This window comes from Drosophila subobscura, chromosome U (genome assembly GCF_008121235.1).
Source record: "Drosophila subobscura isolate 14011-0131.10 chromosome U, UCBerk_Dsub_1.0, whole genome shotgun sequence".
In the NCBI taxonomy this organism is placed as follows: domain Eukaryota; kingdom Metazoa; phylum Arthropoda; class Insecta; order Diptera; family Drosophilidae; genus Drosophila; species Drosophila subobscura.
The window spans coordinates 20,836,263-20,863,255 of NC_048534.1; the positions used below are offsets into that span (position 1 = coordinate 20,836,263).

At 42.6% G+C, this 26,993-nt stretch overlaps 1 protein-coding gene across 6 annotated transcripts in view; it reads right to left on the reverse strand.

Annotated features, from left to right (window-relative positions):
* Positions 1-24,088, reverse strand: part of LOC117901528 (protein abrupt) — a 53,051-nt gene extending 28,963 nt beyond the window's left edge. For 2 of the 6 annotated variants that reach the window (XM_034812310.1, XM_034812308.1), the window contains exons 1-3: positions 24,061-24,088; positions 21,663-22,015; positions 9,794-9,983 (exon numbers count right to left, since the gene is read on the reverse strand). The gene's annotated coding sequence lies outside the window, so the exon portion shown is untranslated. Of the gene's footprint in view, positions 1-9,793; positions 9,984-21,662; positions 22,016-24,060 lie in introns of those variants that run through there. The other 4 variants (XM_034812313.1, XM_034812312.1, XM_034812311.1 and 1 more) reach the window with 3 other exon arrangements.
* Positions 24,089-26,993: the final 2,905 nt, after the last annotated feature.

Consider the following 26,993-nt stretch of genomic DNA (forward strand, 5'->3'; position numbering starts at 1 on the left):
GTACCACCATCAAAATATTTATAAACGAATTCATCTCAGGTCTTGGATTACGATCACTATGACGACTACGATTACCAATCTTTGCAGAGGCGGAAACTTCCCTCCAAAAAACTCTTTGGCTTTGCCTGCAATTGGCGCCTGCATTTGCAGCTCGAATAAATCTTCATGCATCCATGGAATTTCCGTGCAAAGATCATGTTCAGGGTACTCCACTCTCTGACTCAGTCCCTCGCTGCTTGATTAATGATTTGGCGTTTTAAACCCGATTATGACCATCACTTGCTTGGGCCGTGACTAAGGCTACATCGAGAGAGGCTGGACGGGCAGGGCAGTGCAGTCATCCCATTTGCTGAGCAATTGCTAGGCAGAACTCATTACCGAGATGAATGAAAAAGTGGAATTACACAGAGAAGAGAAATGGTTGCTTGTTGCAGGGGGATTACACATTGAGCTGGTTTACTTAAGGAGTGAAGAGGGGATTTCATATGGAGTCAGGGCCTGACATTTCAGCTATGAAAATAATATGGGAGTTCAGCGGAGGCAACGTTGAAAAGAGAGGAAAATTTAAACCAGAAACTATGGATTGAGTAGTATTGTTTTTATAGTTTCTTTTACGGTTTCTACATCACTACGAATTTAGTTAGTTGCCTGTTGGGTGGTTGGGTGGTTTGTTGTTGATATTTTCTAAAAGGGAGTACGTTGCGCTCTGTCCCCAACCCCGACCCTCCCCCCATGCGTTGCACAGTACTCGGGTGCTCGGGTGCTCTGGTGCTGCGTGAGTTTCGTTTTTGCGCTAATTTATGAAGTAACCCAAAACAATTTCATCATAACACATTTGCTGGCAATTATTTCGTTTATTGAACAAACATTCGCATCGCATAAATACGGTGGGGAAAGGGGAAGGGGAACTGCCGTACAATAACTAACGAAAGCCAAGAACCAACGAAAATAAAACAACAGCGCGGATAGATACTCGTACGTTCCGGCTTGGTAACCGACAAAAATATATGTAAATGGGGTTACCAAAAAAAAGAAAACACACACACAGTGCACACCTTTTCACATGTAATCAGCGAGAAGGAAGCGAGAAGGATATGGATTTGGCTGGGCTCGTGCAACGCAATTGCATTTCGTCCTGCCACACTTCAAAATGTTCGAAAATGGCAGCAACTGGCAACTGCCTAAAAGCCGAACACTAAAACTAAAACAAGAAAATAAAACAGGCACCCAGAACGCGAATAAAATATCCACTAAGAGAGGAGAGGGTGGAGGGGAGGGTGCTACAGCCTACAGTACTTGTTTAGGCGGTTGTGTGGGTTGGAAGTTTCCGCGTAACATAATAACAAATAAATGTAAATGATAATGGTAAATAAAAAACGAATTACTAAACAACACACAATCATCTGCAAACACACAGATAGGTGTGTGTGTGTGTGTGTGTACTATATATAACGATCCAAACATATATATGACTGTGCAAACACGCATATTCGGCGGGGGTTTGGGTCGGGCTTCACGTCTAGGATTGCGGATATAACAGCAACAACTGCTGGTCGGGCCATGGGCACAATCCAAATTGTTACCAACTATTTGTAGTACACACCCCGACAGTGCCGGCTTGGGAGGGTGTAGAATCTACACTGAAGATAGTAGGTTGTGGGGAAATAGTTTGGCTATCGAATGGTATCTTTAATGCAGTAGTTAAAGTTATGGGAGTAGCTACAATTAGGAGTTGAAGCAGCTTGGCTAGAGCACTCTCCCAATAATTGAATAGATAAAGATTCACCGAGACTCAGTTAAAGATTTCTTTGAGGAATTCATGAGTATCGATGATCGATGCTTAATCTATGCTCTGCTTTACTCTATTCTTATTGTCTTCCCTCCAAATAATCATCTCAAAACCTTCCCAAAGAGTATCTTAAGGTTCACTCCACACTCCGCTCAATAGCTACTTGTTATTTTTGGGTAAATTGATACGGCGCCTTGGTGAGTGAACCCAGAAGTATCTGGGTACATATTTTACCCTGCCACTGCCCCTGCCCTGTCCCCCTCTCATTGTGCGCCGTCATGTGTACTCTTCTAGCCCAAGTAGCGGCGCACAAGGAAGGAACGGCCCCCGCCCCCTTATGATGATGATGATTGTTATTTTTACGATTTGCATTTCGAGTTGTCAAAAGGGGAAATCCAATGAGTCGAAATCCGAGGTACAAGTATGAAGTTTTCCTGTCCCTCCTTTTCTTGGTTCCAGCATTATTTTTACAGTTATGTTTATGTCGTTTATGACTCCATATTGTAGCGCTTAAGGGGAGTGGGGCCAACGATAAACAAGATACACGCATAAATATCACAACAGGAAATTGACTCGAAAGTGCGGAAGAATATTTTTTGGGGGGAAGCTCAGGGCAGCTCTGGGATGTGCTAGTGTAGATGTCCCCGCCATAAATGTGACCAATTATCTGGCAGATAATTTTCAATTTGTTCCCCCATTCTGTGGATAATTTGCTATGCTCCTGATTAGTTTTTGACACACCTAAAATCTCGATTAAATGTTGGTCATTGTCGCCGTGCGGCGCTCGCAAAATGTCAAATCGAATTATATAGATTGTCAACAATGGAAGTTTAGCAGGAGGCCGGTCGGCCCCTGATGCAAAAAGGGTTTGTGTATCCATCTTTTGGGTTGGGAGGATGGGAGAGAAGAGGAGCGGGCAGGGGGCCATGCAGGTCGCCGCTCAATGCAAGCAAATGAGTTAAAAACCAATTAAAATCGCTCATCCGACGTGTTTTACGGCATGCGGGGGAGGCACGTACATATGTATGTACATATGTACATATATCTATGTATACGCGTACATCGGGTAATTATATGTACTCGTATCTGTATTTATATCTTTCGCACACACAAACACACACACAATGCCATGTTTAGAGCGGAATATTCTAAAAATCCAAATTAGAATGTCAATAAAATGCCTTTTTTTTAATGAAATAATTAATTAGATTTTGCACATCAACAATCTAACACGCATTGGCTGGCCAAGCGCACAAACCAACATACACAGCTACAGATACAGATACAGATACATATCTATGTATTTATGTTCGTACATACATATTTACATACATTTGTACATACATCCATTTGTAGGCCTTCTGGCTGGAGCTGTGCCGTGAATCGTGAGTGCGGCGCGTGACAGTGACAGTGTGCCTGAGGCACAGCACACTTTGGTGTGAAAAAATGTCCTTCGCAAGTGTGGAAAATAAACAAAAAAGGTTGCTATAAATGTGTTGATATTTTCGATCGAACATACGGGAAAACTTCTGCTTGAAAAGTTACCAATAGAAGTGGCTTATTGACGGAAGTCTTTGGATACAACTTCATTTATTTAAACCATTTTCATGGCTATTTTTGAGTGATATTTAAACATTATGAGATGATATATTTATGGCATATTAATATGCTCTAAAGATTCCATTCTATCTCCCAATATATTCGCTCGACTAATCTGCACAAAATACAAATTAATTGAATTAAATAATCACGCACTCAGCTCTGGCAGGGAACACACACATACATATCCATATACACTCATACATACACATGTATGTACATATGTACAACCATCACAGTTGAATTTAGTTTTTGGACACCATTTTGTTTAGGATTTTGCCTTGGCCCCTTACCTTACCACAACACGCTCCTCCCTCATCCCCCCTTAGTGGCTCTCTTTCTGCAGAATTTGCATACGTTTTCCATATAGCTGGCCATTTTCCATTAAACTTATTATTGAAACGTTGAAATCTATTCTGTCTCTGTGCTGTTTCTGTTTTTTGGGTTTCGCAGCGCGATTTGTTCGATTTTCAATTATTTAAATGGTTTTATTTGTTGCTTCGCCACACACACATACGAACTCTCATTTGCATTTTCCGCATAGTGCCCAGACCAAGAGCTGGGAGTTGGCAGCACCCAAAACTCAACCTCAGGCAGCACTCGGCATCCTCACCCCAGTAGATGGACACGCATCAAAGTGGCACTCAATGGCAGAAGAAAGAAGGAAAAAAAACTAAAAACTGAGACGGAGATGGAACGACTTTTCCTAATTGCCTTGGAGAATTTAAATTGAGACATGAAATTGAATAATTCAAAATAATTAGCAGGCAGGCAGGCACGGCACAGCCTCTCAGTTCTCAGTTCTCAGACTCTTGCTGGTGTCTCATTCGCAGTCTCAGTTCTCAGTTCTCAGTCTCAGTCTGGTTGCTGTAATTGCATTAATGATTTTGACAAATGACCGTCGCCAAAGTCGCCTTTGACTTTGACTTGAAGAGAGTGAGAGACAGACGACCTCAAGCGGGAATTACATTATGTTTTTGAACAAAATCAATCAAGGTAAGAGGAGCGGGAGTGTATCATTGTCACAGCACCTCCCCTGGCTTAGGCCACGATCCACTTGCAGGAGAGACAGTCCGCCAGCCAGCAGCAGCTGCTAATTAAACTAATTGAGTAATTTCAGAAAATTCAGAAATTCAATGAGCAAATAAAAAATACGCCCGAGAGTCAACATAAAAAATCAAGTAAGAAAAAAAGGTGGTCCGACAAAGGGGATACCTGGTACCTTGATACCTGTTACTCATTTTCCAACGTTTGTTTTCCCCTTGTTATCTGTCTGACCACAAACCCAATACACTCTCTCGCACAACCCTCCAAACAGGGTATCAAAAGCAAAGCAAAATAAACGCGTATTTGAAGCGCAATAATCGCAATCGAAACTTAAACCTGAAATCTAGATGTGGTTCGCAGCGCCAAATGGACTGTGGAGACATTCATCAGAGGCGTGAGACTGTAGTGGAAATCTCGTGGGGGATCTGACTGCAATGCGTTTTTATTGGCACCCACTACTATCCGCAGTCTGTCAGTCGGTCTCGGGCAGCGTTCAACCTGTCCTAATTAATTTCCAACTTAGCCGAAATGGCTCTCTTAATGGGGCGAGTCCGCTGATAGCCATCTCAATGGGCCGCAATTAGCCTCAAGCTGATGTTGTTGGCTAGTCTATGTCTATGTCTATGTCTGTGTAGTTTTCGCATGGCCAAGAAATGTGGCCAAATTTATGCAAATGCCAATGCTGGATGCCGTCACTCGAAGAGTTTCCAACTTTCTTTTGGTCAAGCACATAAAGATATGCCAGTAGATGGATGGCTGGTTGGTTGTTTGGATCTGGTACGATGTCAATGAACTGTCGTATACAATAAAAATTGTTAATATTGAACAACAACCGAAAAGCAGAAAGAAATGATAGAAATAAGAAGAAACCAAACTGAAGCGTAGAAGTAGAAATTAAAGATACAGAGATACAGAAATTGATCTGGCATTGGTGGCAAGAGCCGAGTGAAACAAAAACTGGACACAAACAAACTAAATGGTATTTAAACATTTACATAAACTGGCCATAAATTAAATTAGCCAGAGAGAGAGAGACACAGTCTGCGGCGGCCGAGATGCAGGCCAGCTCCAGCTACAACTCCAAGCCACGGCATCATTATTTGAATACAATCAACACAAAGAGAAAGCAACTACAAGAATGTGTCCGCATCCCAGAGATACACATACTGAGCATTAATTTTCCCCCAGGTCTCTGGTCAAACTTTCGGTATTGAAAAGCAATAAAAAGCAGCGACAAGCGGGAGAGATCAGAGCTGGTGGATCGCTCTACTACCAGCCGAAGATACAGATACTACCTACGACTGTGTGTATCTATCTATCTATTGTATGTATCTGCAGCTGTAAGTGAGTGGAGTGGACTGGAGTGGAGTGTCTGTGTCTCGAGTCTCTACATCTCATAACATTTAATTCATTGTTCATTATTTTTTATGTACAAATGTACATATGTATGTATGTTTGTACATGCTTATTATGTATTCCATTTTGTAGTTTTCGTTTCACGATCCCGATCCGCTCATGCTGTAAAGTGCTCTCTCGGTCTTCGGTCTTCGGCCTGTCCGCCTTTTTGGCTCAATGGAAAAACAAACGCGTATTGGCCAAGTTGTGCGTGGCGCGTTGGTTTGTCATTAAATTTGCGTTTATTTCATTGGTTAACTTGTTTCCTTTTCCTCTCCTCTCCTCTCCTCTCCTCTCCACCATGTTTTCTATTTCTATTTGCGTTTTGCATCTCTCTCGCGCGCTCTACCAATGTGGCTCTCTTTCGCTCTCTCTCGCACTTGGTGTGTGCGTTTTATTTGTTTCGTTATTTGTTTCTCTTTGTGGCCTGTATTCGCTTTCAATGTTTTATTTAATGATCGTGTTTACATAGTTAGCCCATCTTTGTTGCGCCCACGGAGCTCACTCCATTCGAAATTGTTACGAGCATTAAACCTGATACAGATACAAATGTGGCTAAATCAATTATACCAGAGCCAGAGCCACAGCCACAGCCACAGCCACTCGCAGATTGTACAACTGCGCCATAGATTTTACGATTATATTTTAGAGTCTCAGCGTGTACAGTTAGAAGAGAAAACTATGTCTTTGGGGAGTAAGCGATGGGGATTGGGAGTGTTTGCGGTACGACAATGACAACTCAATAGAATTTCAACCAATAACCATAAGGGGCGTGGGAGTAGCTGAAGGGAATATGTGGTATTATTATTACAAGTTTATTTATTAATACTTCATATCTTTGCAGCTTAACTCCCCAATCAGAACTAATATTTTATGCGGTGATTGTTCCCAGAAAAATCTTCAACTTTATCATTTTTATTTTACTCCTGCAAACCTCACACAGAATCTTGCGATCTGCTCAGATAATTTTCTGCATAGATTTCAGCCTGTGCAAAATTCGAATTCAACTTGCCATCCGACACACTCCCCAAGCGGTATCGATAGGTTCTTTTTGGGGGCCATCTTGTCGGATCGATATGCGAGCGACCGTGGGAGCAGCGGGAGGTGCGACAGAGGACTGTGGTGGACAGGTTAATTATAGCATTAACCAACTGACAACTGGTCAATCGCTAATGCCATGGGAGCTGGAAAAGCAATCGAAGTATCAGCGGAGCCTCACTCCCGCCCTCCCTCACACACACACACAAACACACACACGTGAAGCTGGCTGTGCCGCTGATTTGTGAAGCGGAAGGTGTTCGCTTTTGCTGGCATCCCATCCGCATCCAAATATACTTTTCCCACACTGCCAGCACAGAGGTGTTCGTACAGTCCGCTCCGAGCTGTAGGGCCAGGCGTTTAGCACACCCGCCTGCCTCTGGCCCTGGCTCCGTCTCTGGGTCGCGGGCGGTACTCGTTCGGTCGTTCGGGGCACAATCAATTCCATATGACATTATTAGGTGGTTCAGTCGCTGGATGTTGCTGTTGCTGTTGCTATTATGTCATAATTTTAGGAAAAAAGTGAAGCGCTCAACCAAAATAAATTAAAAATTGCTTTCATGCTTGAATTGTTCGGGTTGGGGAAGGGGCGGAGATTGGGGACTGGCAGGGGGTACTCACGCTGCCTGCGAATCTTGGCCATGTGAAGCGGCGGACTTCATTACCTCGCATATCCAAATATAAAGCTCGTTGTCGCTTACCTCCAACCCACCCCGCACATTGTATCTCATGGATACACACAGAGGCAGAGGCAGAGGCAGAGACAGAGACAGAGACTGGGGCTTCCAAGTGTTTATGGTCGATTGGAAGTTTATAATGGATAAATATGCTGCCTGCTGCCTGCCTGCTGCCTGCCTGCCTGCTGCCCCTCTTGCCACAAATTCAAATTTAGAACGCGGAATGAATGAAGTGCGCAATATTCAATTAAAGTCATTATTACCAGTACGAGTACGAGGATCAGTAATTTCCCTTCGATGGCGATCCAAAGCAATTGCCATTGATTGTTCGATAGAATCGGCTGTAGCCGGGAGGGGGGCTGATCGGCAGATCGGTGGGTAATCCCATCCCCCTCCTAATTGATAGTCGAGTGCGAGGGCAGCTGCTGCATTTCGTCTCCACAGAGAGACAGAGAATAGATCTTCTGGCCACCGGAAAAATTCATCAATTTTCAATTTGTATGTATTAAGGCGTCCATGCCTCAACCCCCCACCACTCCACCTACCCGCCTACTCCCAGCTTCTGGCACGATCTGTCCCTGCTCTAAGCATAATGAGGCATTATGCAAAAAAGTCCCCATCCCAGAATTTATATCGTATGTTTGTGTGTGTCTGTGGCTTTTTTTCGCTAATGAAGAGGCCACCACATTTGGACGGGACGTCTTTATTAAAAGTAATTAAGTCATTGTAATTGTCATTTGACGAATGATCTGAGAGAGCTGCATGCAGCGGGGTGGGGGCAGCGGGTAGGTGTGCAGCCGTAGGGCGAATGGGTCGGAGCAGATCGAGCACCCAATCGGTCAAAACTGAAGCAAGTAGTTACAGAAAGGTACTAAGTTAGAGAGGACTCTCCACAAGTAATTATTACTTTTCCCAACTTTATTAGGCTCCCAAAATCCTGATGCTATCAGAAATGTTCGCACAATGAAACTGTTTCGTTGGAGAGGGCTTTGAATCATCTCAAATATGTCCCATAAAGTAGAACCAACAAAGTATCGAGACCTCCTGCTATGATTTCCAGTGTACACTGCGCCCCTCCCTTTTGGTTCACTCGGCTCCCCCTTCTCGGCGTCATTGAAGTAAGTAATAATTGTATCTAAATTTGTACGCAGAACATTTGAATCTTAATAAAATTTATAGTTATGACGAAAATATCTGCCCCCGTCTGCCGACGCTCGCTGTCTCGCTTCCACTCGCTGTCTGTCGTCTGTCTCGCTCTTTCTATGCGTCTGTGGCAGCTTTAAAAGCATTTTTAACCAGAGAGACCCAAAACAGAAATTGAACTCAAGTGCAGACAATTGAAGCTCCTCAGAGGAGAATATTTTTGGACTGCGCGTTTTTGTTTTTGGAGGGAGGCAGCCATCCCCTTTGAAGCTTAAGTGTGTGTGTTTGCCTGTGTGTGTGTGTATGGAAATATTTTTGATTTTGATTTCAATTCTCTCTAGTTTTATTTGTATTTTATTTGATTCTTTTTGCACAAGCGGTTATTAACCAATGCAAAAGTCTCTGTGGCCGAATGGTCAGTGGAATTGGTCGAGTACTCGCGCCATTTGGTTAATTGATTTCATCAGTTGTCGGAGGGGGTTCTGCTCTACCATACGCCTTACCCTCTTAGCAGATCTAACTGTGGATAGTCCACCCCACAGGGGTGCCTGCTGAGACGCCTACTTTGACTGCTATTCACGCTGGGAGAGGGTATTAAGGGTTAGCCAGACACATTTATAATGCAGAAGAGAAGGAAGATTTTTCTATATTTCTTGGACTGGCAAGAGTATCTTAAACTTCGTTCATCAAATCTCAGCTCACTCTGTCCAATTCGAATTTATTCTTGATTGTTTCCAACTGGCCGACGGACGGACACACACGTAAATCTGTCTCCAAGTCGCAGACATGGGGAACCCAGTCACAATTACGCCAAATTAAAAGTTATATTGCGTCGCTCTTTGATTCTATTAAGAATGTTAACCGAAGGGGGGCATGTGTGCCATGGAGGAGATGGCAGCCTCATCGAGGGATGCCAACTCGTTCATATTTAACAATATTAAGAAGCATTTCAATTGCGCCGCATTCAATTAGCGAATTGATTTGCCAGTGGAGACAAGACCAGCAGAAGGAGCCCCCAATGGAGATAGCCGCTGACTATTTCTATTCATAAATATCTGCCTCGTGGTCGTACTTATCTATAAGATATTTTTGGAGTGGTACTTACTGCTGATATTTGCGAAGTTGCAGCTTCAGATGTTGCTCGTTTCTGTGTCCAGTTTTCAGAGGTTCTTCTTCGATTTTCAGCTGGTTTTTCCTTCTGCTTTTGCAGTTCTTCCTTCACTGCTCCAGCTCCAGCTGCACTTTCAATTGATTTTGTTTGTATTTCTGTTGCTTCCTCCTGCTCAGCCTCAATGCTGTAACAAAAGAGAAACAGTTGACCATTAGAACAAGTTTGTATTGAATCCCTTCGATGAGGCGACCGGCGATAAAAGTGTCAATTGCAATCAGAATTTATTGCCACCTTGAGATGCGTTGCTCAATTCGAAATAGATTCTCCGCCAACCCTGCAATGCATTAGGATCAAAGTCAATAGAGCTCAACCGAAACCCACTCCACTCCTCGTACTTCGAATCTCCTAATACCAAAATTCCTGTTTACCTGTTCTACCTGTACGCATGGACCCTGGTCTAATTGCAACCACTTAGCACTGGGCTCTGCAGCATCTTCTGGCCACTCGCCCCTGGCCAACGTAGAACAACAATTGGTGTTGATTTTTGTTGTGGGACTTCCTTTTGATCCCACATATAAATTTTGCTAGATGACAAGGCGGCTTGGCCTTTTCTTTAACCACTGAAAATCTACTTGTAGATACCAAAACAGACCTTAGTGCAGAGAGGGCACGGAGAGCAGCGTTCGTGATCAAAATAAAGCAACGATTGGTCGAAGATTTACTGGAAATACTTGTAGAATTTTCTCTTTAAATCTTCTAGCTTCTACCCCCCTTAACACTCCCTTCCCAGAGATGTGCACAGCGTAAAACAATAACCAAACTAATTACTGATACGCGTGGAAATTTTGAGCGAGAGAAGAAAAAAAAGGGTTTCCTCTCTCTCTAGGAAGGTGGGTTGGAAAATTATGCGCTGCAATTTTTATTGCCTCATTGTTTTGGGGCATGTTCGTGGCTCTCGGTTCTTTGCATTGTTCCAGGGCTTTGGCTCTGTGTTTCTTTGGACATTTTTGGGTTAATGTTAATTACCCGAACTGCTTTCGCAACCGAAAAACTGAGGGAAAACCCAAAGCAATTAAAATTTTTATGACGCACTGAGTTATTACTTCAAATCCACAAACTTGAGTAATGACCACGCCCCCCCAAGTCCAACCTCATCTCTGCTTCCCCCCCACAAGCGGCAAAAGGACGTGAGAATATCCAAAAAGAGCAACAAAAATGTTACAAGAAAAGAGAAAAGGAAAATGAACGCCCACGAAACAAGCCAGAATTAAAAGTGAAGCAGAAAAAAGAGCAGCAAAGATTTCAAGACCAAGAACAAGGAGAGATATTAAAAAGATTTATTGCCTTATGATTTCCAGAGGGGTCACGACCAGAACAGACCGGGAACCACTAGAGAAGTGCAACTGTTTCGATTACTACCGTCTGTCGGTCTGTCGGTCTGTCTGTCTGCGTACCTGGGCGGCAAGAGGCAAGAGGTCAAAGGTTGGGCAATACCCATAACAGCGGCTCAAATCGAATTGGTTTGCTTTGGTCTGGATCGTTGGTTTGCCGATGGCTGGCTGGCCAACAGTCTTGAACATTTGACAACACCTGCACTTTCACTTTTGTTAAGTGAAAATGCTGTAATTAAACTAACTAACTATCGAAATGCAATAAATTATACAAATATATACAAAACACACCCTAATACACACATCTACGACTTATTTCTCTTGGCATTTCGTTCGTTGATAATTTACATAAAACGATTTTCGGCTAGATCCCCACAAACCCATTCAATGTTGAATGTTGCAAGTGAAAAGATCTCCGCGCGCAGATATGTGAAAGTTTATTAATTAGCCAGCAAATGCCAGATCTCTTGGGGAGACGCTTCAAACTGAAGTTAATCTGTGACTTGAGCTGGGAATTGAAGATGGGACTTGGGGAGACAGACTCTAGTTGAAGCAGGGATTTAAATTTAGCTTTGATTTATATTTAAAAATAGTTTGAGTTGAAGAAAGAAGCGTGCAAGAAAGTTGTTATTGATGGAGAGCAAAGGAAGAGGTGGAATTTAATTGATGATTTGACACATTGACGATCTGTTGCTGGTAGATTGCATTTTTCATCATTTTGGTTCACTTTTCTGCGATCAAATACGCTCGTAATCAAAACAGATACTCCTCTGACTATTCCCCAAAGTATTGCTAAATTATTACCTAAATAAACTCTGTGCCCAAGCTCTGACGTCACTTAATTCCTAACCAAAACGAAGCTTAGCTTGTAATTACTTTCCCGACTACACATATTATACCCTTTATACACCTAACAAGCCACAAAACTGAAGTTGTTTCCTTTCGAGGCGTTCAGTGAGTGTGGGTGGGCGAGCGCCAGGACACAAAGGATTGCATGATTAGGACGCATATCAATTACAGCTACAAGACTTTCTCTCTGCCCCCCCGCACATTCTCTCGCCCGTTCTGCCGCTCTCTCTGTGCGGTGTCCCCTAAGCCAAATGCGATTAACATAAAAGGTCAGCAGGGGCTACAGCATGGGGTACAAGAACTGCCCAAACAACGGCCCAAAACAGCCATAGAAAGTGGTTAAAAAATAACAACAACGAAAAAAACTGTGGTAATAGGCGTAATAAGAATAATTGGTGATACGGGAGTCGAATGGGGAGTCCCTGCTCCTGGTGCGTGTTTCCAGGGGTCGCCGTACATATTATCCGTAGTTGTTGTTGCTGTTTTGTGGCAAGCGTTGACTTGTGACCGTTTCATAAATACCGTTATAAACAAATTACGACAACAACAATGAATGGAATATGTATTTTTTATTGCTCACATTTACACATGTTGAAGCAACGCCCAGGCACAGGCCCAGGTACATAGAGCACCCCATCCGCCGCCCCCCGAAAAAGAATTATGAATTTCTAATGAAATTAACCTCCTGCCAGGATCTGGCCTCCAGGCAGAGGCCGCGGCGAGGGTGAGAGTGTTTATTTGCTGACGGGCCCACAACTATCCGAGAACTCTAACCATTCCATCTGTGCTATCCCTGCCTGACCAGAGGACAGCTGGAGGCCCGAAACTCCGCTCCTCCTGTTTTTCATACCTCTCCTCCCGCTTCTCCACTGTTGCCAATGACCCCGGTGTTGGCCACCTTTCTTTCCGTTCGCACATTGTAATTTTCGGTAATAAAAACGTTTTTTTGTTGTTTTACTTCATAATTTTTGTGTGGGCTGGCACTGCATATATGAGTTGGGGTTCAAACTCCACGAGGATAATTGCAGGACTACCACAGGAGTCGTAGGAATATATTTGTAAGTGTTTGCAGTAAATAAGGTCTGGGTCGCAGAGTACTAAAAACAATGTTGAAACTGCCCATAAATATTACATAAATTCCCGGTAGATTTAGGTTTTCTTTGGAAAATACTACGGGTATCAATTCTAAACTGAAACATAACCAGCAAGGCTGTATCTCTCCCATCTCTTTTTCAGTCTAAGTAAAGCCTGTTTTCTGAGTTAAGAACTCTCAAAGATTCTTGAGATTCTCACATATGAATTTAAAAGGTTCAACATATCCAAACGATTTATTTCTGCGCCTCGTGAATCACCTTCAGTTCGAGAAAACAGCGAGAAGAGTGGCATCGAGGCATTGCGGCCGGCATTGAGGCGGCATCGAGAGCCCCGCCAACTGTCCAGTTAAGCTTAAGTGGGTATTAATTTCTCCCCAATGACGCGGCGTCCTTGCCTCCACACCTCAATGGCAGAACTCCCTCAAGGGGGAGCCCACGCTGCCCAAAACCAAGAACAAGCTGCGATTGCATTACCACAACATTTCGAGCCAAGTAGAATCCGCGGTGCGGATGAGGTATGAGGGGCAACCGTAAGCAGTTAGTCACAAATACAATCGCGTAATTAATTAAGCGCGTCAGCTGGACACTGACCGCTGCTGGGAAGGCTGCGAGGGGGGACGTAGTCCCACTGAAAGGATAAGCACAGTGGAACAAATTGGTAAATGCTTCGATGGAGATGGGGAATGGAAGGACCGAATCAACCATGAATCGGATGTGGGCTATTGTTCACTTGGGACTATAGAAAATGCAAAGACAGTGGGATAGATTCGAGTAAATGTGGATAGATAACTACATGGAATTTTATATTTACAGAAGATACTAATCCATTTACATTTATGACATACACTGTCCATCCATTAGGGATAACGTTTCCATTAACTCCCAACTTTCATCACAGAAACTTGTTGCGTAAGCTTTAGCATTGAATCTGCCTCTACGGCCCACTGTCCGCTTAGGACCCCATGCTGGGCACGGGTGCTTAACCCGCGACACACGCATTGTGCTCTGTGTTCTTGGGTGGAACGAGCGAGTCCGGGGGGAGCACAGGAATTGGCTGGGTAACCAACAAACACACCTCAAATCGCGTTTTGTCCTTTATCAGGTAATTCACTTTTTAACTTGCTCTTCGCATTTTATTTTGTAATACCACTTGGGGCCTCCATTCTTTCCCCCGCTCTCTCTTGTTCTTTCTTTCTTTTTTTTGTAATTGTTTGCCATTAATTACGGGAAAGAAGGAGACGAAGCAGAAGCAGCAAAGTCGAAGTCGCGCAAATATTTCCGCTTGTACCCATCCATCCCCTTCTGTAATCGGCGGGCAGTTGTTAATTTTATTTATAAGTCCGAATGACACACCTTCCTGCCAACTCGATTTACGATCTGTGCATTAACGGTTAATGGCAGGCTCTGTCGTTGTCTCTCGCTCTCTGTCCTCTGCGTGTGTGTGTGTCTGCTCAAGGATGAGCTTGAGTGCTATTGAAACAATTGGCATTTCGCTATTTAATTGCACTCCGAACCGGGGTGACCAGCAACGAGCAAGGACGAGCCTTTCAAATAGAACTTGCCCAAATATGATTTCCGTTTCCGGTTATTGCCACAGCTCTTACCCCCCTCACCAGCTACCACTCTCCTCTCTCCTACGTACTCTCTAGCTTTTCGGTGTCAGTTCGAACACGTTTGAGCCAACACGAAGTGCAGTGCAACCGCAATCGGTTCGAACTCGAACCGCAAAGTGTGTGCGAAGTTTCGTAAGTTGGGTGGGTTGAGTGGGAGAGAGAGCGGGCTTTCATATTCATATTCATTCATTCATTCTCTCTCGCTCTCCCAAAAAGCCGGCAAAATAGCAAGAAAAACAATAACAAACCTCAGCTGAGAAAATCTCAGCCAGCAAAAAATGCTTAAGAGTAAAATCAGAAAGAGAGCGAACGGAAGAGAGCCAAATGCAGTCACGCACACACTCGAACACACACTCATATTAATGTAAGCGGAGGCCAGTCCGAGTGGCGACTTCTTTGTGATGTCTTTTATTTATTACAATCTGCGGGATGAGGTGGTCGTGGGTGGGCTGGGGCGGTAGGGTCGGGGGTAGGGATAAGCTGTAACCGTTATGCCATCATCTTATGCAGCTCTTTCTCCCTTGGTGTGTGTGTGTTTGTGTCTGCTGCGTGTTTGTGCATGTGCAATCTTAAGAATGTACGAGTATTTTTCGTTCTTTGGCGCTTGGCTCGCGGCCAAATCGAGAAATCAAATCAATAATTTTGTTAAGGGAGAAGGAGGAGAAGACACACAGAAGAGGAAGAAGCGAATGATGAATAAGGAGTCGAGAAGAAAGGGTGTAAATAGTGGAATCAGAAGCTTAGCGTGAACTTTCATATTTAGGTTTCACATTTTGTTTGAAAATGCAATTGAAAGAAAATGTGCGGTTCGGCTTGAATATGACACACCTTTCAGTTGCTGCACTTAGCACTTAAGAACCCGCACAGACACCATCATCATCATCATCTTCAATTCAATTGGGGTTTCCCCGTCTTTGTCCTGTCTGCCAATCCACAACAATCCACGCCACAACCGTTCGCTAGAGCCATGAGAATAACGCGAATAGCGGAATCAAAAGGAAATCCACAAGCATAAAAATCAAATAAAACAAGAGGAGAAGAGAGGAAAAGCTGTGCGAGAACAAAATTGACGACCATGAAAAGGGAAAAACGTGGCAGCACAAGAGGTGGATGGAGAAGTAGCCACAGACGCTGGGATGGTGGTGGCAGGAGGGGAAAAAACGGTTGTAAACGCACACGCCGAACGAGGTGTGGGCAAGGGGAGAGGAAATCCGCGATGACACGTGCTTTTTTGCAGCTGTTTTTGTGGAAAACTCGCAACTGCGCGAAAAAAAGGACAAAAACAAAAAGCGAAAAACGAACACAGTGCAAAATAAAAGAGAAAAGATAGCTTCAGGCCTCGAAGCATTGCATACCCTAGCCGAACGATGTGTGCCTTTCCGTGGTTTATTTCTTCGTATCTCTCGTAATTGGTTAAGAGTATCAACTTGTTATGAAAACTAAAATACTAAAAGAAAATGTTGCCTCTCCATAAGGGTATCAGATTAGCGAATAAATGAATGCCCGAGAATAATCAGAAGCAGCGACGCCAATGCAGCCGACTCGACGAAGTGTATAAAGCGGAGACAGCGATACAAGAGCAAGCAATGCAAAAATGGGAGCCTAAGAGAGCCACCAAAGAGCCAAATATCAAACGGCAAGAGCTGTGCCCAACCGAACAGGAGTCTGAGGGGAAGACAAGACAGCCTGCAGGTGGCAGCACAGCACCGATGTTGCACGTTGTTTATGCCACTTTGCGTTGTAGGTCTCTATAGGTGAGTGGGCGAGAGGTGGGGCGGGGAGAGGCCTCTCCTCAGACAGGCAGCCACCGCAGAGCGCAGCTGACGCGGGACGGACCCAGACGTCGACGTCTTTTTGGCGCGTGACGTTGAATCCGAATTGTCGGGGCGGGGCGGGGGAACTGGCAGATGGCAAATTGCATTATTATGCGAGTGTCTGCAATCTGTACAACCCACACACGCACGCACACACAGAGAGAGACGAGAAAAGAGATAGAGAGAGCGACTAAAACAGAAAGAAGAACAAAACTAAAAGTGCAACAAAATACGCAAAAACAACAAACAACAAGAGCCAAACGAAGGCTGTATTACGATAGTCGCGGCTTTGATACCCTTGCTTGCATGGCAGTCATTACGATTTTTGGGAATTCTCTGCATAGTTTTCCATGCTCCCTTGGCTGCGTGCAAGCAACCGTTACACCTTCTCTGCGAGGGTATCACAATATTTGGACTGCATCGGGACCATTCGTTTGGCGTCGGTCGATGGGCGATTAGAAAATCTGCAGAGGCTTGCCCATGGGTGGAGCGTGGGTGTACGTAGGAGGGGGTCAGTTGTGGTGATGGGTCATTCGGGGGGGTTTACATTCAGTTTTGTTCAAAAATTAATAGAATTTCATAAGCTTTTCGGTTGCATCTCTGTGCTGTCTCTTTCTGTTGTCCCCCCAATTCATGTGCAGGCTCTGCCAGTGGCGGCGGGCCGGGCCTGCCTGCACTGCTCTCTTTTGTCCGTGCTCTCTGTCGCACTCTGGTCTGCAGTTGGCGCTCTCTCTTTCCGTCGCTGGCAGGTCTATTTGTTGGCTCGCTCTTTCAAATGTTAATTTGAATTTTTATTAGGTTTTAGGCATGCATTGTTGTTGTTGCCGCTCTGCTGCTCCTCTGCTGCTGCTCTGCTACTTCTGCTGTTGTCATGCATTTTATTTTCACTTAAAATTGCAATTGTTAGTTGCGAAAGGGGGTGGCGGGAAGGGGGCTGGCCGACGCTGGCTTCGCTGCTGTCATCGTTGAAAGTGCGACTGCGTTAGAAAATTGCATTTGATAATACTAAACTCACACACTCGCACTCACATGGGAAGCACACACATAGAAATCAGTTTTTTTAGGTCGTGGGTTGGGCAACGGCAGCGGCAGCGGCAGAAGAAAACAAAACATCTGCAATGGGTAACAGTAAAATGTTTACGTTGGGCGGCTTACGTATTGAGATGGTGCTGCGTTATAGCTGACGTTACAAGTTCTTTGAGTGGAAATGACGAAGAATTATCCAAGGAGGATAATCCTTCCAGGTGCCACTTTGCAGTCGAGTTAATCTGACTAATCGAGTTGAATACCTTTGCGCCATAGATAGCTAGCCCTACATCAAAAATATATCAGAAGGAATACCAAAGCTTAAGAATCGAAATTGTTCGATAAAGATTGCGAGAAGGAGACTGTTTGAAGCTACGGTCTCCTTGCAGTAATGTTTTTGTATTGCTGTGCAAATATTTCTGATGATGAACGTTTTTAAATCAATCAATAGACAGCGAGAAATGTACTCCATGGCACTTGAAGAATATTTTACAATTATCTTTTTCCCATTTACCAATCGCAAATATTATGATGAAAATATTCCAACGAATCGGTGGGAGAATTACTTTTACTGCATGCCTCATAGTGGTAATCCTTGGCTGCTTTAAAAATATTTTTGAAGGATTTACCTTTGCAGGTAACATTGATAAAGTGCCACATCATTCAGCGTCTTAACCCCACCTCCCATGTGAGTACCAGCCATTGCATTTTTTGTGCACTTTTTGGAAATTTGTGCCAACTCATGAAGCAATCGCGACTTCTACAAGGCGCCGCCGCCGGTGAGTGAAATTGCTTGGCACAAAGGAAACAATTGAACCGCTCTGTCCTCTGTCCCCTCACTGTCCTTTCTTTCAACGACCGATTTCTTTGTATCCGAGTATCCTTCGGTTCTACACTTTTTTTTCCTGAGAGCGGAACTTCAATTACACATTTGCTCACATGCGAAGCAAACAGAGAACGAAAAAAAAACTAAAAGTCACTGGCCTGTCAGGAGGAGGGACGGTCGCAATCCAAATCACATTTACCGACGGCTTTCTTGCCTTCAGCCATATCTTTTGGCCACTTTGAATGCTGCTCTTTTTCCGTTGTTGTTCTTCAAATTTGATTGGAATTACGAACATTGTGGTCTGTGGGTCGGTGGGTCCTTGGCCACATCCTACACATTGCGGCTAATGGCAGTGGAGCATTTTATACCCTTTTTCGCAGGCAATAAAAACATTTTCTTTCTTTCTTTTTTTTTTTTTGTTGGTCCACCCACAACAAAAAATGAAATAATGAATAATATGAAGAAAAATACTTGCCTTGCTTCTGTGTGTGTGTGTGAGAGAATTTTTTTGCTGCTGTTTCTGTTGTGGAAACAGAAAACGCATTAAGTGCGCGGTTTTCCATTGTTTATAACGTTTGTGCCACCCCGAGAAGGCAAAGGGATAATTAAGAATGCTTATTTATCTAGAACGCGGCCACGGCGCCGATTGTCCAGTTCCCCCATTCCCGTTCCCACAACACCATCACCATTCCCAGCCCGGCATCCTTCCATCTGCATGACCGCAGGGGGGCAAACCCCATGAAAAGGTTCGTAAAAAGCCAAAAAACTTTTATTTTTTATGATAAATTGTAAAGGTTTGGGGGGAACAGGGTAATGGAATGCCAAGCCATGAAACGGATGGTGACGGTACATACTAGGGGTAGAAGGCGCCAGCCAAAGGTCACGAGATGTTTGGAACTGAGAAAATTACGATTGAGACATAGAAGAGAAAGATATGCATGATGGAATGGTACAGCAATATATAATCGTATCGCTCTAGTGAACGGCATGAATCGGAGAAGCCTGCCATCGACTATTATTTGAAGAATTTCTAATCAATGGATCATAAGAATCGGTCAATGGCAACTTGCTATCGATTTTGCGAATATTCAATAATAATTTGGGGGTAAACTGCAATAAAGTTTAATGGAATGTAACTAAATTTATGGTAAACCAATGGAAATAGGCATTAATTAATGGGTACGTTAAGGTTAGAGACACAATTGGATTAAATACAAATTTTATTAAATGGAAGACGTGATAAAATAATACAGGAAATCTCAAAGAATGTAAACATGTTTTCGGTGTATATTTACACAGATTTAGCGAAACTGAGAAGACATCCTCTCAATGGTCTTCTGGCGGAATGCAATGCGCAGAAAGAGGCCGAGAGACCTTATAAATTGCGACACAATATAATCAATAAAATAGAACGAGCGACATAGTGCAATTGTTCGCAATGAAAAGGAATAAAGGGAATCAAAGTACATTGATGTCTGTACACAAATGCAGTTCAAATGGATTTATACAAGATTAAAATTGAGCCATCGGAGTTGAATAGAGGAAAGAACTGTTAAAATGTCTACAGCTTGAGTATGAAAGTATTCACAAGTAGCATATGGCACATAGGAAGGTCTTCAAATCAAGCATGAAACCACAAGGTGCTTCTACCTAAGCATCTAGAGTCTAGACAAGAAAGGAACGTTGGTTCGTTGCACACATTCGCGTGGTAGCTCCCGTCAAAAGGTCACTTGTTCTCGGACACCTATCCAAATCACCTATGGGTTTCAATCATTGAGTATTTGCTGCTTCTACCCAATATTTTCTCCGCTAATTAGCTTGGCCGAAAGTTGGCGAGTTGAAAATTACCCAAGCACCGAAACGGAGGAACAATTTTGGAAACTGAACTGACGCTGGAGAGCAGCCAGCCCAAGACAGCGACGATGGCGGTGCCGTTGGGCAGAGCAGAGGTAGCGCACACGCAAATCACTTGTTTTTATGTAATTAACTGCCTTGGCCCCCTGCCATAGCCCCCTTGGGTTAACGGAGCCTGGGTCTTTGGGGTCTTAGCCGGGGTAATTAACCAAAAACCGATCGCTTCTTACACCAACAAAATTCCGAGTTTTGGCATAATTTCCAGCAGCAGTCGGGTGCGCACCTTTCGGGGTTTTTCGCTTGGAAATCTATCTACCTATCTATCTATCTATCTATCATCTATGTATCTATCAGGTCGTTCAATGACCGATAAAATTGCCTCAACCGTCGCGACCAACTCGACCGACTCCGACCAGAGACCCAGCACTGCCTTTTAGCGGGTTATTGATTATTAATATTTCTTCTTCTATCCCTCTGTTTCTGTGTCTTGTGTTGCTTTTTTTTTGGGTAAGTTGTTCCCAAACATTTTTTACCATTTGCTGTAATTACAGCGACGCGTTAATTGTTCGCCTCCTCTGCATTCTGTGTGCCCCCTTGGTTATACGTGCGCTGCGGTGCGGTGCGGCTTCCCTACCCTCCTGGTTTCCATGTGTTTCCACTTCTATTTGTGTTTGTTTTCGATGCTGGAGTCGACAGCCCAAAGACAACACTCGTCGCGGTGAGGAATCTACTCTTACGCGGTGTTCGGTATCGAAGACCCCCGACCTCTCAACGCACACACAGATTCCGGCTCCGACTGTGACTGTGACTCCGGCGTTCATTAGCTGCTATTACCATTATTGCCCATATAGCCACTGCCAAAGCATAGCCAATTACTGCACAAAAATTCCCCAAATTGCGGAGTTTTGATAAATGGATCTGTGCCACTGAAGAGGACACCAGTCAAGGGCCCCACAGATCCATCATAATCGTGCCCAAATCTCTCAAAAGTAATCCAAAAGAAACTTTAACGCTTTGTGTAAGCCAATTTTGCTAAGCAATAAAACTAGCTTAACGATCCCTGGGAGAGATCGCAAATAAAGTTTACGGGCATTTGTTAACCTACTTTGTTTTGGGTAAAAATCGAAACCTAAGACATAAAATCAATCGCAACAATAGGATCACTTGAATTTTGTTTATGAATAGTGACAGAAAAACTGAGCTTCAGATATCTCTCTCAGCTGCTAGTACACGTAAGCTGCCAATTCATTATAAGAACTTAGTAATAATAACTTAGTAATAACTTAGGAAATATCTTATTAATTCCCTGCCCAACTCTCTACAACTAATTTGGTACCCCAAGTGGTAGAAACATATAAGTAAATGCTCAAGCATTCTAGATTGAATGCAAACTTACCGCTGGCACTGTATGGGCTCCTTTTCCTTCTGGACTATTAACTGTGATCGGTAGTCGTAGTCGTAGTCGCTGTCGCCGTCACAACCGCATGCACTATTTTCTTTCGAAGCACTTGATGTTTTGGTCACTGGGGGTGGTCAATGGTGGTCGTTCGATGACACAATTGTATAATTTGAACACTTTTGAAACACGAGCGTTAGTTTGCGTGTAATTTTTTTGGTTTATGGACGAGGAAGGGTAGCAAATAGGGTTTATATTCTCTTTTATAAAATGGATTAGACACGAATTTTTGCCGATTTAGAATTTAGTTTGATTTCAATGCGCTGGGGGACAAACACTGCACAAACGGCAAACTGTAAAAGGAAATCGAGGAATGAAATCAATGAGACCACCAACAAAACTTTGACAATTTTGTCAACAGCAACAACAAACGAATAACAACAACAACCAACAACCGAACGGCATTTTCATGGATTTTGCCGAAAAGCACACGGACAAGAACAACAGCAGTAAAGAGTGCAAAGTTAATGTGGAGACATTAGGACTAAGGGGTACCCGCTATTCATATAATTTGTAAGTGCAATAAGCAGAAAGTGATGCAATATGAATCCGTAGAGCACTACTATTATGGTCTTCCTCTATTTCTTCTATTTCTTAGAGTCTCTGTGATATTTCTTCTGTTTAATCTACGCACACATCTCAGTCTCCTACTTGAACACCATATACCCTTCTCTGCCTCTGCTATTGCTGGGTATTAAAAGCACCGAAATGCAATTGGGAAGCAGAAGCAATGACAGTGGTTGTAGTAGAGCAGGTAGGTAACTCTTTGGTTTGGGTTGCACTTTCAGCGATTTGTTGTAGTTGCTTTTCCGCTATTTTGACTTTGCCTTTGATTTTGGCTTTGCTTTTGTGTTGGCGTTCGTGTTCTGGTTATGCTTCTGATTCTGATTCGGATTCAGATTCAGATTCGGATTGTGAATCTGGTTCTCTCTGTGTGTGAATTTCGTTTCGTTTTTTATTAATAAAATGCACAACTTCCGTTATTAATTTTGCAACGACAACAATTGCCGCTGGCATGTCGCGCGCTCGCAGTCTCTACCTCTCACTCTGTCACTCTCTCGCTCTCTATTTGCTTCTCTTTCTTTGTGTTGGAACAGTAGACGTCGACGTTGACGACAGCCGCTGACAGACAGACAACAAATACAACAAATCTGTGACAAGCTTTCAACGTGTGTGTCGCCTACGAGAGGTGGGCGGCGTGGCCGAGGGGCCTTCCCTGCATCGACGATGCGACTCTAGGGGACACAATCGCGACTCCTTTGCACGCGACTCTCTAGCGCTCTTTCTTGCTCTCTCTCTCTCTCTCTCTTTCTGTCGCGCTGCATTCATTCATAAAAATCAGGTTGTAAAAAAAAACGCACAGCAACTGGGATTTTTATTTATTTATGCCAAATTGCCGACGCTTAATGACATTCGTTGTTGGTGTATTTGCAGTGATTTGCTGCAGTTGTTGAACATTTGCAGTAATTGTGGTTGAATCATTTATTTTGTGTGTGTTTTGCAGTTATTATTGTTGAACAATATATTCATTTTCGGTTATATGCAGTTGTAGAAAGTTTTTAGGTGTTTTTGATGTAATCTTTGTGCAATATTTTTGTGGAAATTGTTATTACATTTTGTATTTGTATTTTTCTTGTGCACTTTTAGAGATACTTTTGTCTTGTATTTACATTGAAACCCAATAGGAAATCAGAAATAATTTCTGTTTGTATTGTCACTGTAAGTCACTTATTTATTGTTTGTTTATTTATGTCGAACATGATAGGGATGAATCATTAATAGTTTATTTATGGAAGTACTTAGAACTCAAATTACACTTTATTTTTAATGAAACCCTGATAGAGATAGTTTTTCGTTATACAAAATTGTTTAAGATATTGTTAAGATATTATTTTTTATTTCTTGGACCCCATAAAATATTGTTAATTGAATAAAAATATTTGTTATTTTGGATGCAATTGTTGTATGAATGTTCTGAACAATTTTGTTTGTTTGGGCATAAGATTTCATTGAGATTGCATTCAAACTGTATCAAAGACTGTTTTATTTAATAGGGATTTTTCATTTTTGTGTAAAACAAATTAAAATATAGTTTATTTAGATACAATTGGTTATTTTATTTTCACTGATAGTTTATTTGGATTGAATTTTGTATTGTACTTTCACTGGTAGTTATTTGTGTTTTCAGCTTTGTTTATTTATTGTTATTTCTTTCGATGTTCCTTGTTTTATTTATTTAAATAAATTTGATATTTGCTGCGAGTGCAACATCAAAAAACGTGCGAGTCCAAAACCAAAACAAATGCAAATCACAGTAAAAATAGAGGTAATGCCGCACTTGAACCTGCCCGTCTGATTGCTGGAATTTTACTCCGAGCGCGTAATAAGAATTCTTGTTTCGAGGCGGAAAAGTATCTCGCAGAAACGCGGTGTACTGTATGTATGGGTTGCATGCCAGCCGATGGTTCGCTGCGAACGTGTTGGGTCGAACATGTTGCGCGGCCACCCGCATGACACGACGTTGGCTTTGGTGTGTATTTTTTGGGATTTTTTAGGCCCGAACTCGCACGCACACACAGACACACGGCTGATAGCCACACAGATACAATAATATCTTTGAATGGACAGCAATCACGCACACATGAACAAACACACACTCACATCCACAAAACGACTATTATCTAAGCCACACAATCAGATTGTGTGCTTACATTTCCCGACTTCGACTTCGACTTCGACTCTGACTCCGAATATTGAGTACGAGTAGGAGTACGAGCACTCGTATGGGCAGAATTGATTGTGGACTTCGGAATAAAGAAAGAGTTGACCAAATGAAATAAAGAATTATTTTGACCATAACTAAGGAGAAAAGAATTTTCTACCGATAACAATGTTTAGGTTAAATTAAAATATAGTTGATCGAAATTATAGATAAATATGGTAAGACCACATTTCTTGAGGAATTTCTGTGTGCGACTTCGGTCAAAACTAAACAAAATAAACATAAGAAAACTAATTAGAGAGTGCCAAATCATAAAGATTGAGTTTTGAATTCCTAAGTAATTTTTTATTGCAGAAAGAAGCATTCCACATTTTTTCAAGCAGTTCATATTTTTAGTCAGGGGACTCTCCTTTTTATTGCATGATTATATCATTCGATTTATAATTCAGTGGCTGATCCGTAAATTATTTCAATCAGTCAGTGGACTTTCCACTACGTAGTTGTTAAACGGATTTCAATAAATCAGTGACAATTGTAATAGAAATTGGAATTGAGTTGATTGGAATGAGTAATTTGAAACACATTGCATTAATATTCTCAACACGATTGCAGAACATGTGCTTTAATCTGCGATAAGAATTATCTAGTTATAAATATGCACTTAACATATTACAACTGAACAATTTTAATTCACTTTTTAAAGTATTCACCATTTTACGTATAGGTTGGCAGTCGGCAAAACAAATTACAACTACGGTTGAAAGATTAGAATAATTTTAACCATATTACTGCAAGCTAGATAAATGCATTAATTTTGATTAAACTAAGAAAAACATTTAGAATTTAGGTCATAATTATAGTGCGCGTATTAGATTTATAAGATATTTTTCTCCTACATGTGTTGCAGCTGGAATTTCTTAGGCCTTAAATCTTTACCTAGGATTGTAGATAAATTATAGTACACCCTCTATATAATAATTTCAAAACTCCCCCACAAAACTTAGCCATATACTCTAGATATAGAATATTATATACCATATACTTACACTTTCACCGCACTATAATCCCCCATTCCTTACAGCAGCAGCAGCCGCCGCCCCTCCAGGAAGTCATTAAGCTTCTGGAGGTTGGAATAAATAAAGTTTCCTTCCCACTTTCGGGGGTCGGCTGGCAGGAAAGCTATAAGGTGGCAGGGCATACCATGGCAGATGCAACTTTATTGAACGCGACAAAAACAAAATAAATTTACGCGTAAAAACACTCGAAATACAAAAACATCGAAATTGTCGCGACGCTGCAAGCGATCCAGCGATCCCAAAGATGCCAGCTACATATCTGGAAGATGCAGCGCAAGTTCGTGGCAGGCGGTGGCTAATGTATCTAATAGATACACGACAGCATGTCAGCCGCTTGCAGTGGAGCGAGTAAAGGGAGAGAAGTGTGGGGGAACAGAGTGTGGAGGGTGTGCGGCATGTATGATATGATACGGTTCCGTTCCGGATGGCTCTCTGTAGATCTGTGGGTGAGGTATGTTAAATGGGAGTCTTTTGCTGGCGTATGTACCTTGGAATACTCTGGGGCTTCCATCTCTACCTTGGCCTGCTTTCCACCCCGCCACTCTCCCCATCAACCTACTCCCCCTTTGGATCGTTGTGCTCCTCGTGAGTCTCTAATTAACATTGGGATTGTAGTACACTTTTAATTTATATCTTATTGATGCCGGCGACATTTGTATTTATTTTTACCCAAAAACTCAGCGGGCAGGGGGCGGCCCCCGTCTCACTCAGGGGGAGGGCTATGGGCGGCTATGTACTATCCATAGATTCATGATACAAGATTCACTTCCCCGATCTGTAGCTGATTGTATGTCTGTCTGTGTGGAATGTTATTTTTATCGAGAGTGTGTGGAAGGAAAGCTAAAATTTATATGGAATAGGTGTCGCAGCGTCTTGATATTTTTGGGGTATAATTATTGTTAATATTTGTTGCTGCTGATGCTGCCCCCATGCCTCATGCCCCCTCCTATTCAGCTGTCTCTTGGGCGTGTTGTTGCTATTTTTTATCTATACTCTAATTAAAATATTCGGTTGTTTTGTGCTTTATATTGCTCTGCGAGTATTCGAGTATATAGCGACATATACCTATCCACTAATGCCACGATCTGCTACATCTAAATGTCTTCTGTACACATTTCAATGCTAGTCGAGGGAAATTGCTATGAAGCCAAACAAAAATAAATGAATAAATGAAATAGGAGCAACAACAATTGGGTTCGTGGGTGGTTCACGTTTATTTTTAATATAAAAAATAAGTATTTTCAGTTTGATTTTAATGGCTCGCTTCTCGCTGTGACATCTGTGCGTGATTATGATATTATTTTGAGTGGCGTTGCGTAGTGTTGACAATTGGGAAATGGTTCTTGGCTTCTACATCCATGATCTTATATGTTTGATTTGGAATTTACCAGAACCGGTAAACATCTCAACAAAAGTAAAGAAAGACCACAAAAAAGGTCAAGGCTGAAAAGCAAAATTCGCAAATTGCTGAGA